At 37.8% G+C, this 13,130-nt stretch overlaps 1 protein-coding gene across 3 annotated transcripts in view; it reads right to left on the bottom strand.

Annotated features, from left to right (window-relative positions):
* Positions 1–12,923, bottom strand: part of fam168a (family with sequence similarity 168 member A) — a 38,981-nt gene extending 26,058 nt beyond the window's left edge. For 2 of the 3 annotated variants that reach the window (XM_058388001.1, XM_058388000.1), the window contains exon 1: positions 12,636–12,923. The gene's annotated coding sequence lies outside the window, so the exon portion shown is untranslated. The remainder of the gene's footprint in view (positions 1–12,635) is intronic. The other variant, XM_058388002.1, reaches the window with a different exon arrangement.
* Positions 12,924–13,130: the final 207 nt, after the last annotated feature.

A 13,130-nucleotide genomic window follows, 5' to 3' on the forward strand; every position in this document is an offset into this window, starting at 1 on the left:
CCCATGTTTGGGTTAATAGAAAACCTAACTGATCTGGCAAAAAAACTGAAATATATTGTAATGTATTAACATATGGCCAATTGTTTATTTAAGTCCATTAATAGAGACTAAATTTGCATTCACACTAGAGAGTGACAACATACAGTATTCATTGCTTGTGTGTGCTTATGTGTGTTCGAGAGACAGAACCAAGTGACAAAACAACAGCACAACAAGCAAGTTGAGATTTTCTCAAACTTATGCAAACTAATTCCTACCTGTAATTAGTTCCCATGTACTGCTTGATTGTAAAAACTTCTCTTATCCTGTCATGTATGCCCTCTCATTAAATGTGCATGGAGACATTGCAAAGAAAAATAAAGACTGGAAGAAAGTAGCAGAGTGTCTCTGCAATGCTAATTGCTAATATAACAAGCAATTATACAGTAATGTAACATGCAAATCAAACAACCAATTATCACGCTCATTAGTGTGTTATTTGCTTAAGCAACATTGCACGAGCAAGAATGGCTGTAGGCCACAAAGCCGCAGGCTGAGTGCTATAGCTAATCACTCTGATGTTCAGTATAACTGCACAACTGCCAGGGCCATGCTGCTTTTATCCTACACAATCTAATATTTAACCTAATGTTAGCTTGCTAATGCTAGATTTAAAGTGTCCCTGCTAGTTAGTTAGCTAGCTAGCTGGTTAGTTAGACCAAGAGACTAATTATAGTATGGCTATTTTTTTTTTATATGTTAATGCTATTCTGGAAATCTTCTTCATTCAGTCAAAAACCTAAAAAGAACACTGCACAACAACAGTCTGGGGTAAATGGAATTCACTGATTCCACTCTGTCTTGTACATGGACATGGTTGTCACCTGCCTTATGCTGTTTCTAATCAGAAAGCCCAGCAGGAGCAAGAGAAAAAGCTCTATGGTAAACAGTATTACAATTAGCAGCATTATATTTTTAGGGGGACGATTACGTATTATAACCATACTAGCGCAGGTGGTTTGTGCTGCTAATCTGTTTTAAACAAAAGTAAACTGTACACTGTAAATTGTGTGCTGTAGGCTACACATCTCGGTTGCTAAAATACACCCACAAGCGTGTAGTACTTGCTACTCTTCCCTATGAGACAATTTACAAGCAGCATGTCTTACTTATTACTTGCTGGGTAAGGCAAGTGGACGAAGAGAAAGAATGAACAATTTTTTTTTTTTTAAAAGAATAGCATAAATACCCATTCAGTTAATCCTAGTTGCCCAGAGCTACTAATTTGTCCACCCCTGCTCCTCTTTTTGATCTTCCTACCTTAATTTCCCTTCGATTGTATTCTCAATCACTCCATCTTTCTCCCCCTTTCCTTCGCTTTCCCACAAATCACTTAATAATTGCCTTCTTTCCTTCGCTAACTTTACATTCTAAATTCCTTCTTCCTCGTCTACACTTCCTCCTCTCTCAGTGGATATGAATAACTTGCCCTTCATCTTTTTGTCTGTTTTATTAGTGAACCTGAGCAGTGCTTCAGTACCCTTGAGTCTCAGTCTCTTTCTCTCTCTCTCTTTCTCTCCCTGAAGCAACCTTGTTCACATACCGTATTTATATAATGCATTTCTCTTTTAATAACATGCCACTGCTGCTCATTATCTGTGCCTCGGAGCATCAGCTCTAGAACATAGCCAAGCAAACAGAGAACACCAGCAGGGCAGAGTTACAACACCAATGTTACACATGCTGTTCGTTTTTTTTTTTCTTAAAAAAGGGCAGATACAAGTATAGACTCAGTGTCAGAACAGATCTAATAAAAGCACATTGGGCTTTCCACAGGGGGTATAATATAGTGCACTTTCTGGGCAACCAACACACAAATACACCAGTGCATCTCAGCATTTCTATGTGCAACCTTGAGCACACACACACACACACACACACACACACAGTACAGTACCACCACTGTCTTCCCCTGCCAATTATAAGCAAACATAGACAACAATTATTATGGTAACATTCTGAAAAACCAAATGCATGGAATTTATTGCCAAGCTACTGAGCAATATTGGAGCTTTCACTCACTTCCTATCGAAAACATATTATATTTATTTATTTTTCTTAATTTATGGAAAAAGGTTAAAGGTACTAAACAAAGGAGAGTGATTTAGGTCTTATGCAAATAATTAAAAGTATTACAAAAGTATTTAAAGATGACTTTACTGAGGGTTAAAGCAAAATAAACTTGTCAAATCTCAACACTACTTAAGGCTGTCTTCTGTTTCTTTAATATGTATCTTTCACTGTGGATATAATGTAGTTATATAGTGTAAAAGCTTCAAATTTACTCTAAATGGACTTTAGAGTAAACAAAAGATAAATACCGAAGATATGAAAGATGTTAAAGGGTATGAAATACCTTTGAGGATATTACTCAAACAATAAAGCTATAGGTTTGAAAGTGTAGTAAATTATAATGTGTATATAGGGTTGGCTGTCCTGCCTTTCCCTGTCCTCCCACTGTCCAAAACCATGCAGGCAGACTGCCCAGCTATACTAAAATTGCCTCTAGGTGTGAATGAGTGTGTGAATGTGTGTGTATGGTGCCCTGCGATAGACTGGGATTCCCATCCAGGATGTATTCCCGCCTCATACACAGTGTTACCAGGACAGTCTCTGTATATACATCAAAGATCACAGTGTAATTTTAGCTAAAGTCAACTTTAAAGTCAACCAGGATTTTTCCCCAGAATATTTCAAATTTTCGCAACAGAAAAAGTCAAAGATAAATATAGTTATTACATATTTAAAGATAATTATCATACAGTACCTCCAGGATTTCATGATTTTGCAATCACATGAATTAACCCCAAATTAAGCAAACATCCTCTATGATATCTGGAATTCTTAATTTCTCAAAATTACCGCAGATTGTTCACAGATTTTTGGCCAAGACATATGTGACATCAGTATAAATCTGGTGTTACACTGAAAGTCTATTATTGCATTGGATAAAAATGTCTATAGAATCAAGCAAGTTCTAACTCAGCACAATAAATTCAAAAGGATTATTAAAAGTGTCCATGAAGTGAGGATAGACCAGCCTCGGCATAAACATACACTCCCAGTGGGAAAGGCAAGAGGCAGTAAAGAGCAGGATGATTGTTCTCACACTGTGTTTGGATGCAAATCTAATCCAAACCTTCATTATACACCTCGAGCTAATCGTATGAAGTGCGAGACAGACACAGCATGCAACAGCAGTGTCATCAGTTCACTGCTAAAGACACACACACACACTACAGGTGAATAGCAAAAATTTTTCGGGGGGAATGCGTATCACAATCAGTCTTTGTAGATTTGATTTTTCGTTAAAAAAAATGCATTTATGCAATTCTAAAGGTTAATCTAATTAAACACACAAACAATTGCGTACTTTATAAACCAAATTTAATCATACTAGTCTTTGGATAATGTTAAAAGAATACAAATGTAGACAAAATGCTAAAAAAATGTTTTACTTAAAATGAGGAAATGCAATATAAAAATTCAACAGATAAAAAACGTGAAAACCAATAACCATCATTTCTACCTGTAGTGCCTTTCCTTAAGGAGTCCATCACTCATTGTCACTTGAGCTTGCTTGTATTTGTATGCATTTGTGTGTCTTTCTCACACTGTATATATATGTGCATCACTCTCTCTCTCTTGCTGTTTACTCATAATGCTCACCAAGACAGAAGGACCTCCCGTTCAGAATGACAAGATTTCACCTGCTGTGTCACTCTGATCTGAGAGGTTCATCCTTCCCACACACACACACACACCCACTCTACTAAAACACCAATACACAAAGGAGAGAGAGCGAGGGGTAGCGCTGAATTATTCATCATAAAGACACGAGCTTAAAGAGACGCTCTGTGTGAGAGACTGGCCACACACTAGCACTCTGTGTGTGTGTATGTGTGCGAACTGTGAGGTCCAACTGTGAAAACAACACAAACAGTGGGGGGAAAGAAGAGAGTGAGAGATATTCTGCTCAAATATTAATACATCGCACTATTGCATGAGAGTATGGTTCATAAGAAAGAACCAATAATTTAGTGGAAACCTGTATAAAAGTTATTATACAGACCCTCCAGGGTTTCACGATTTTGCAATCACAGAATCGCTGCAATATTCAAAGGAGATAATTTATTTACACAGATTTATTATTATTTTTATTATTAATGTATTATTATTCATGTTAAACATGAGGACAGCATTCGATGAAAGTAATTACATGCGTCTTCAATGAAAAATCCTACGCTTGCAATTTTATTTTGCCAATTCAAAAAGCGTTCTGAAGAAAGCACAAAAACAAAAAGGTTTTTTTTTGCAATTGCATGGCACAATTTGAAAAACGGTGCAGTAAAATCAAGCATTTTTGCCACAACAATCACAAAAAAAATCTAAAATGTCTGGTTGATTTGACTTTCTACAACCGCACTGTTTGTACAATTTTTCACTGTCTGTCACTCCTCCATGTTCACCATGTAAAATTCCATATTCCTAATTTTAAAACATTTACTACAGTAATGTTAATGACATCAACACCAGACATGACAAAAGCTAATATTCAGGTACACAAATTTTGGCTTAAAATAGGTAGATGAAAAGGATGAAGAGAAGCCAATTTCACCAGTAGCAGATTGAACAGGAATGTACAATCAATGCGGGCTAGCTACAGTAACCTAGCTGATGTGCCATAAAGTTGGTATGGTTCTCCAGGATCGATTTTCCGCTAGCGGACCGAAAATAAACAGAACGTTTTGGCATGCTGTATGTGGAATGTCACTTACTCAATATTAACGTCTTGCTTATTGAATTGTTCTATAACCACAATATCACAATCATAAGTGTACTGTTAAACTGAATATAATGCCAAATCTAAGCCATGTCGATATTCAACTGCACTCTTGCTCATGAGATATTGCTTAATTCTTGCTGCCTGCAAATAACATACTTGAAACTTGCATTTAATTTAATTTCTTCTTTTTTTTTTGCCTTATCAGGCACCTATGAATCATTCTTTGGGTGTTCTGAATAGCATCCAAATTTTTCACAGGACTACAGCAAAGGACATACTTGTTCAAGTGCAGAGATAAACAAAATCTGAGAACAAATGGACCACCATTTAACACCTTAGACACACAACTACGCACAAACTTCACAAAGCAACTTCTAGAGACTTAATTAAGTCTCTCAAAATGCCATAATACACCCTTTTCCTTTCTGAACACCCTCACAGGACCTAAATAAGAGCTGATGAAAAAGAGAGTTGTTGTTTTTTAGTATATTGTTCTCCTGGCTTCCATAAAAAAAACATTCTGGCTCCCTTTCAGTATTCCAGCACCTCTGCTCTCTGTGGGCCATTCAATTCAGAACAATTGTGTAAAAACTAGGACAAAGTTTTGACCTTGCATACTCAGTTCTTTGGTATTGCAGGGGTATTCAAGTAACATTTGTAAAGGTGCACTTATGTAAAAGATCTAGATTAGCCACTAACACAAGTGAATAGTGCCAACAATTACATTTAAATGCTTATACATTAATGATTAGCTAAACATGACAGTATGAAAAGAGTAGATTAAAAAAAAAGTCTGGAAAACTTCTTTTCCTGAGGTTTAGCCCTGTAGGTAGCCTCTGGTCTGATGAGCTGCCTCCAGCTGAACAATGACATCCATCTCCTGACCATTCCTCCATCATGGTCATTGCTTCACGCTCATCACAGTCAGTTCGGTTCACTTACAACATTACATTTTGACATCTCTCCATTGGGAACAGATCAGATCCATGATTGAGAATCAGATTTGTGATGCCCACTACAGCCTCGCTGCACTCACTCCATCAACAACACATTCACTTCATCAGGTCCACTGCTCCATCCTAAATACACTCACTCCATCATCACACCACCAAAATCACTCCATCATCCTCACTAATACCTCCACATTCACATCACTCCTACTGGCTTACTGTAGCCCACTGGTTAGGAAATGTTCGTTGTTTACTTCTATTATTTAGTGGTTGGACTTCTGATTGAAAGGTCATGAGGTCAAATTCTAGCACTACCAAGCTGCCAGTGTTGGGCCATTGAGCTGAAGCCCTCAAATCATTAGTTGTATAAATGGAATTCTGTTTAGCATTTTGCATTTGCTATCATTACACTCTCTCTCACAATGACACTACCATCACCGTCATTACTATGGCGTCACTGTTACTCCATAAATATCACTCTTTTTTGGCTGGGTACTGTGGAATGATGCTAAATTTAAGCATATTTGACAATACACACACACACACAACCTGGTGATTAATGTAAGTTGACCAAATTTTAGCAAACCTGTGTCAATTCGAAGATATCATATCCTGATTATTATGTTTTTTTTTTTATTTACAATGTAATATTTAAAAGGGTATTAAAGTACATGCACAAGCAAAGTGCTAGTAAGGTCCCTCTACAAACATCTTAAATGAGCTTCTGAATGGAGTGCAAGGGATTAATGGTGCTACTTCAAGCATCTGCAAAGCCTCCACACGATACAGTGTGATAGTGTTAGAAGTTCAATGGAAATACAAACCCAGAAGTTCCATCCATCTGACCTTTTATGTTAACATCAGAACTCTCAGCCTCTCATTAGCCCTTCTGGAAAGCACTCACACTCGCAGATGAACAGGCAGCTGGTGGACATGCTAATTCTGTCTCATGCACAGCCCACGTACCAGCAAGAGCCATCAAGAACGTGTAGTAAGTGCATGTGTATGTGTACTGCCTTGGGGCCTGAGTGGTGCAGTGAAATCACTCATACTCCAGAGAGTGAAAGCACAATAGGCACACACTCCTCCCCCACAAGCCTTTTACACCCTTCCAATGGAGACCTAGCTAAAGCTTAGACATGAAGCTGAAATTATTTTACAAAACATGGAAATTGCCTAAGCTATATCTGTATTTGAGATTTTTTAAATTAACCGTGGCTAATTATTCAATATGATCTGTAGCTCAGAAGACCAAAAAAAGGAAAGTGATTAATTCATATATGCAAATTTTGGCAGTCTGTAAGTCCATATGTGTGTCTGGAAGCCATATATGGGACTGTGAACGATTCTTGGATCTCAAGTAGGATGAAGGAAGCCACTGAGTCATTTATTAATATTAGGAATCTCCTGATCTGACACCGGAGCCCTTTCCGCACATGTATATTCTTAAAAACAGTTTGTTCTTGACATTTTAGTTTCCTGTTGTAATTTTGCATGTGTGAATTTTCTACACTGTCTGCTGGCCAAAAGTTAGCTTGTGGTCTGTAATGTCTAATTTGATAACATGTTTTCAATTTAATTTCACTTCCTTTTATTGTTAGACCCTCATTTGAAGGTGCCAAAATATGGTACAAGTTGTACCACTCCTGAATGTACCACTTCACTGGTACTACACACTACACATCTAGTTCCATCTCATCATCTGTCTGCACATAAAGATGTCTTGTCTTTTATAATTTTTGATCATGTTAGTGTTCTTCCATATTTTCCCTTCTCTTACGCTCAATATGAAGCTCTTCACATGATCCTTGGGGTGTCTGACAACAGCATATGACATAATATCACTAGGCATGTGTGCTCACGTGAGCATTTTAAAAACATTTTCGTGTTTCCGTTTGGACTGAAAATGCTGCACAGGGTTTTTTTTTTTTTTTTAATGTGGGGGTGAATATAATAAATCTGAGCTTGAGTTAAGTGGACATACTAACCCATTGCAGGGCACAATGCACACAGACATTCAGACCTAGAAGCAATTTATATGATCCAATCCATCTAACAGCACATTTTGGGAACCAGAGAACCTGAAGGAAATCCACACAGACACAGGTAATCTCAACAGTCAGGAATCTGAGCTCAGTTTTGAACTGGGGAGCCAGGAGCGGTGATGAGGCAATTCTGCCCAAATTAGTGTATTGTAGTTAAACGATAGAATAGAAAATAATGTAAAACATGAAAAGCCTTTGTTTAAGGGCTTTCAAGGGCTCGGAAAAATGCTGATGTGGCACACAGGCAGAATTTGAGTTTCATACTCACTTTTGTATTTAACCTGCTTCTGAATCTTGTGGATCTTTTTCTAACAAATAGGTTGAATCACAAATTTGTCTCTCTCTGCTCTTTAAGCTAGAGCACCTTTTCCATGTTAATACTAATGCGATGATGATCGTATGAGTGATCGGAAAATCGTTTTTATTTGAGGCAAGGTCAGAAAGGACACAGTGACGTTTTACTTTTGCAGCAGAAAGAAAAGCAGCGATTCGTAGTGACTGCCCACATACGGTCCAAAAATACCCACAGTTGCAGACTGGCACAGTCCCTGCCCTGCTGGGGCCATGTTCAACTGAGTGACATTCTCTAAAATAACTCCTCACACCGTCTCCCTAGAGTGTAGGAGTAAGGAAAAGAGAGGATATGAGAGAGCCATGTGAGAGTATGAGGGAGAGGCGAGGAAGATGGTGCTCAGTTTTGGCACAAACAACTGTCCTGTGACAAGGTGGTAATGCCACCATATCTCTGACAATGAGCAATCCCAAAACAACAAAATGCTTGCAGTGACACACAACTTCCAATATTAGCAACAAAGCCGACTTCAGCAAGTGGTCACTCAAGCAACTCACCAGAGATTTGACTCAGGCCCCGTTCAGATTTGCGGTGATCTAGGACACGTGATCACAATACATTTGTAGTTTGAATGGCTATGGCAATAAAAAGGCCATAATCTCATCCACATGGCAGAAATGTGACTCACTTCATAGTTATCTCATAATGCAGGATGTATTGCTGTATTTTCATTATTCCATAAAGTGTTCAAATTCCAGTTAGACAATTCAATTTTATGGAGTTAAAAATTTGGGCTTACAGTTATTTCACTTTTCTCTTCTCACTCCTCACTGATTAATGAACCTACATTCACTAAAGCTACAGTATTAAAGCTACTGCTAACATTACAGCAAACTATCCAACTGCCCAAACACTCACATTTCTATCATATATGCTGTAACCCATATGACATCCTACACACTATGCACTCTATCATTCTCTAGTGTAAGAACTTTAGAAGGGTAGTACCGTCTGAAGTGGAACGCTAACATTTTCTGTCTTTGTTGGGAGTGTGTACAGGCATGTGGGAGCCATACACACTAATGACTTACATCACGTGTTGCTGTGATGAAATTGCAAGATGGATCAGCCAAGATGTAACTAATTTTTTTACTTTGACTTTTGGTGTGATTTTGAATCCAGCCCTTAATAGGTTGATGATTTTGGTTTCCATAGACTAACCAATGTTGCATCATTTTGTTCTAAACAAATTACACAATGGATACAAGTACAGACTTTCAACATCTTCAGGAACCAATGTGTGATTTGTATGGTTGCTTAATTTTTTGATCAATGGATTTAGCCATCAGACTGTGCTATAAAGTGGAACGTTAACAGAGGCTGAATAGCATTTGCAATAGGCTATGCACATTTCCACGTATTATCGCAACAAATGAGTTAATACCAAGTATGAACTGGGTACAGAAATTCACTGCATTCAATCCAATTGCACATTTTTGGACATACTCTATATGGTTACTGGTTTCACAGCCATTTTATTGCATATGCATTAGCCTAAAACATATATGCTTATAATCACTTATATGAGCTGTAAATTTACCATAGACTTTGAACTTGTTCTACTGTTGTATAGAATAAAAAACAAATATAATGTGTTTTTACTCATAGGTTGGGACACCAATATTTTCTCAAGAGAAATTATACACTGCCAGTTTTGGATCTGTGATCCATGTTAATTGAAATTGTTATAGCTGTAAATCATAAAAACCTATTTAAATTATTTCTCAAAATTTGGAAATCTTTAAAACATATTCCACTGAGAGCTGCAGATTTGATGCACTCCAAAAAAAAAAAATCAGAATTCATAATTCAACAAAGTGTCATCATCTATTCCAGTGTAGCTCAATGGTATGAAAGTCAAATTCGAGTATCGTGACAATCCCTAGTACTGAAGAAAAGCTACTGAGCAGAAACACCCAGCGTCCTCTGCTCCTGGTTATCTGGGGAAATCCAGCACACCCTGGAGGCATGTGTGTTTTTCTGTTGTAACATAATTATAAAACAATGATGATTTTACCCCACCTCACAAATACCCACCAATGGGTGGATTGGGTTTGCTAAATAGGCCCTAGGTGTGTGTGTACATGGTGCTTGGCAAAGGGCTGGTGCCCCATTCAAGCTGTATTCCTGCCCCGTGCTCCCAGGATAGGCTTCTGATCATCCATGGCCCATAGATTGAACTGATAAAGTAGTTACTGAAGATGAATGAATAAGCATCACTATTGACTTTGTATTGACTAAATTATTGGACTGCTTGTCCAATAATTATGGGAAGCTATAAATCCTAAACCACTTACTTAATCTAAAATCTTACAATCCTCATCTGTTATCTAAACGCAGAAGTGGCCCAACTACGATAAACATAAATTTAGAAAGGTCACCTGCAGTGTTGAATTCACACCTACACATACATACAGGAGTCCAACAGTCCTGGTTTAACTCACTGTCCATTTTCAGTATGCTTATGCTCGCAGTCAGTAACCTTGCAATGTCAGTATTTCCTAATCACATTATAAAATGTGCAATATAATTTTTTAGGAGGTAAAAGACTGTTTTACTGCTATATTCCATAAAAGATTTTACATAATTACAGCTGGGTGAAATTATGATGCGATACAGATATAGCTGTCAATTCTGAGTGACTTCAGTAGTCTTCCATTTTATTAATTTTAAATCTATTAGTTATGAGTCTGTGAAGTTACATTTTGGACAGAAATAGAGATTAGTTCACAAGCCACCTATCATATTAGCTTATACCTAGTTGGCTACCTTGTTATGTTTGCATTTAACTTGACAATTGATTATTGAACATTAAAACAACATTAGTTACTCAACAACCCCCCCCCATTTTTTCTATCACTACCACAATCAACTGTATGTGGTCCATGGTTATGTGACAACATAAGAGGGGTTGCTTGTTTGGTTCTTGCTCAGGACCGTAGCATCTTAGCACCCAGAATCACCAGCCTGTAAGCAAGCACAGTGCTGAACTAACATCCTTTTCATACAGTGACAATGCTGATACAGAAGGCTTGTTCCAGGTGTATTTCCAAAACAGTTCACCTAAAATGTGACTGCAGATGAAACCGTAAACAGCCAGTATGTGTGTTTAACATTCAAATATTGGGATAAAATGTGCATTACCACTGTCCATGTCGCTATGAACTTGCAGTCATGGCATATTTGGAGATTATTATTTTAAATAAAAACTTTCACTGAAAAGCTTAAATTGTACTTTCCTGATTTCAGTGGATTTCTATGCAGTTAATGCTTCACTTGCACATGCAAGTGGACAAAAAATACACCATTGAAACCTGGCAACAATGTGAATGGATTTAAATATAATATAAAAGAGGCCAAAATTTGATTAGCACCAATACATATGGAGTTTCATGAATGCCTTGTATGTAGACATACCTATACTTGGAGCAGAAGTGTATTAATTATAACATGCACCACTACAGTAAGACTACCTACAGTCATGATAGGGCACAATACGTCATGACATTTGGAGAAATTTTCATAAACACAGCATGCATTATATAGGTTTGTTAACAAAAGTGCAAGCAAAATGCGAAAAGAAGAATCTGAAAAAACACAGATTTATTTTTGCCAAACAAATGAGGCAAAATGAAACAATTGGTACAAAATTAATTTTAATATGTAATCAGCTGCTTATTACTAGAGTAACAACAAAATGGATCTGGGAAATAATAAAATTGAGATGCTGATCTCAAAATGTGTGTGATGCAATTTACAATAATGTCAATATCAGTATCACCCAGACCTAATAATTATAAATAAATATGTCAGCATGGGAACAAATAAATCACTGTGTAAGAATGTATACAACATTTAATCTATGGCATGTTTTTAGATTCAACATTAAGATAACACAAAAAAAAATGAACAAACGATGTTGAACAAAATCTGTAGCAAATGATCTCTGATTGTTGCTCTCTCAAACTAACCCCCCAAATCTGCACCATGTGCCATAACCAACACACAATGATTTTCACAATGAACACACACACACACACACACACACACACAGGCTGAAAAAGTCCCAGCACCATTTTGAATCCCTCTGCCTCTTTCGCCTCTTTTCTCTGCTCTGTGGAGAAATGCATGACAGGCAGATGGAGACAAGTGGCCATGCTCTTTCTCGTGCTCTCTGTCTCTCTCTCTCTCTCGCGCTTTCTCTGGCTCCTTTAACAACACATCCATGCATCTTTCCCTACTTATCTAAAAAGAAAAACTCAACAAATAAACAGAATATATTAAACCACTTGTGAAGAACTGGCTTGATGCTCTCTAAGTTCTCTTTCAAACAGTGAACCTTTTCAACAACACATCACACCACACCACACACACAAACAGGCCATTTCTGATTTGGGTAATTACTATAGGCTGTTAAATTAAACATTAAAGCAGATAACACTAATATGCATGAGTTGACTTACCGATCTGAAATGTATACAGGCAGATTTCCGTGTATTAGTCCGTTATGAACGCCTTCTTTTACTCTGGCCTTTCTCTGCCTTTTCTCCTCCGGCTCGTCTTCCCCTTTGCTCCAGCGATTTGGGGGCTTTTTTGCAGGCGGTATGAAAACGCAGAAGCATTCACACACACATACACACACTCATGGTGAGAGTGGGAGATGGAGGGAGAGAGAGAGAGAGAGGGGTAGTGGGGGATGGGGGGATGCCGAAAGAGAAAAAGAACAAAAGGGAGGGGGGGCACAGAGTAGCACGCAGCAGCAAAGCACACAAGGGGAGGACCTTGGTTAAATCCAAAATGGCCCCCTTTTGGAACTTTAGTGCACTACACTATGTGCAGAAGCTTTTATTGTGCATCAGATCTAGTGCACCTACACGGGGAATAGAGATACATTCATGGGACTCGAGTGTGTTGTAGTTCAAATCGAGTTGGACTACAAATCCCAGCATAATTTCAGA

The sequence above is a fragment of the Hemibagrus wyckioides genome, linkage group LG04, assembly GCF_019097595.1.
Source record: "Hemibagrus wyckioides isolate EC202008001 linkage group LG04, SWU_Hwy_1.0, whole genome shotgun sequence".
NCBI lineage: Eukaryota > Metazoa > Chordata > Actinopteri > Siluriformes > Bagridae > Hemibagrus > Hemibagrus wyckioides.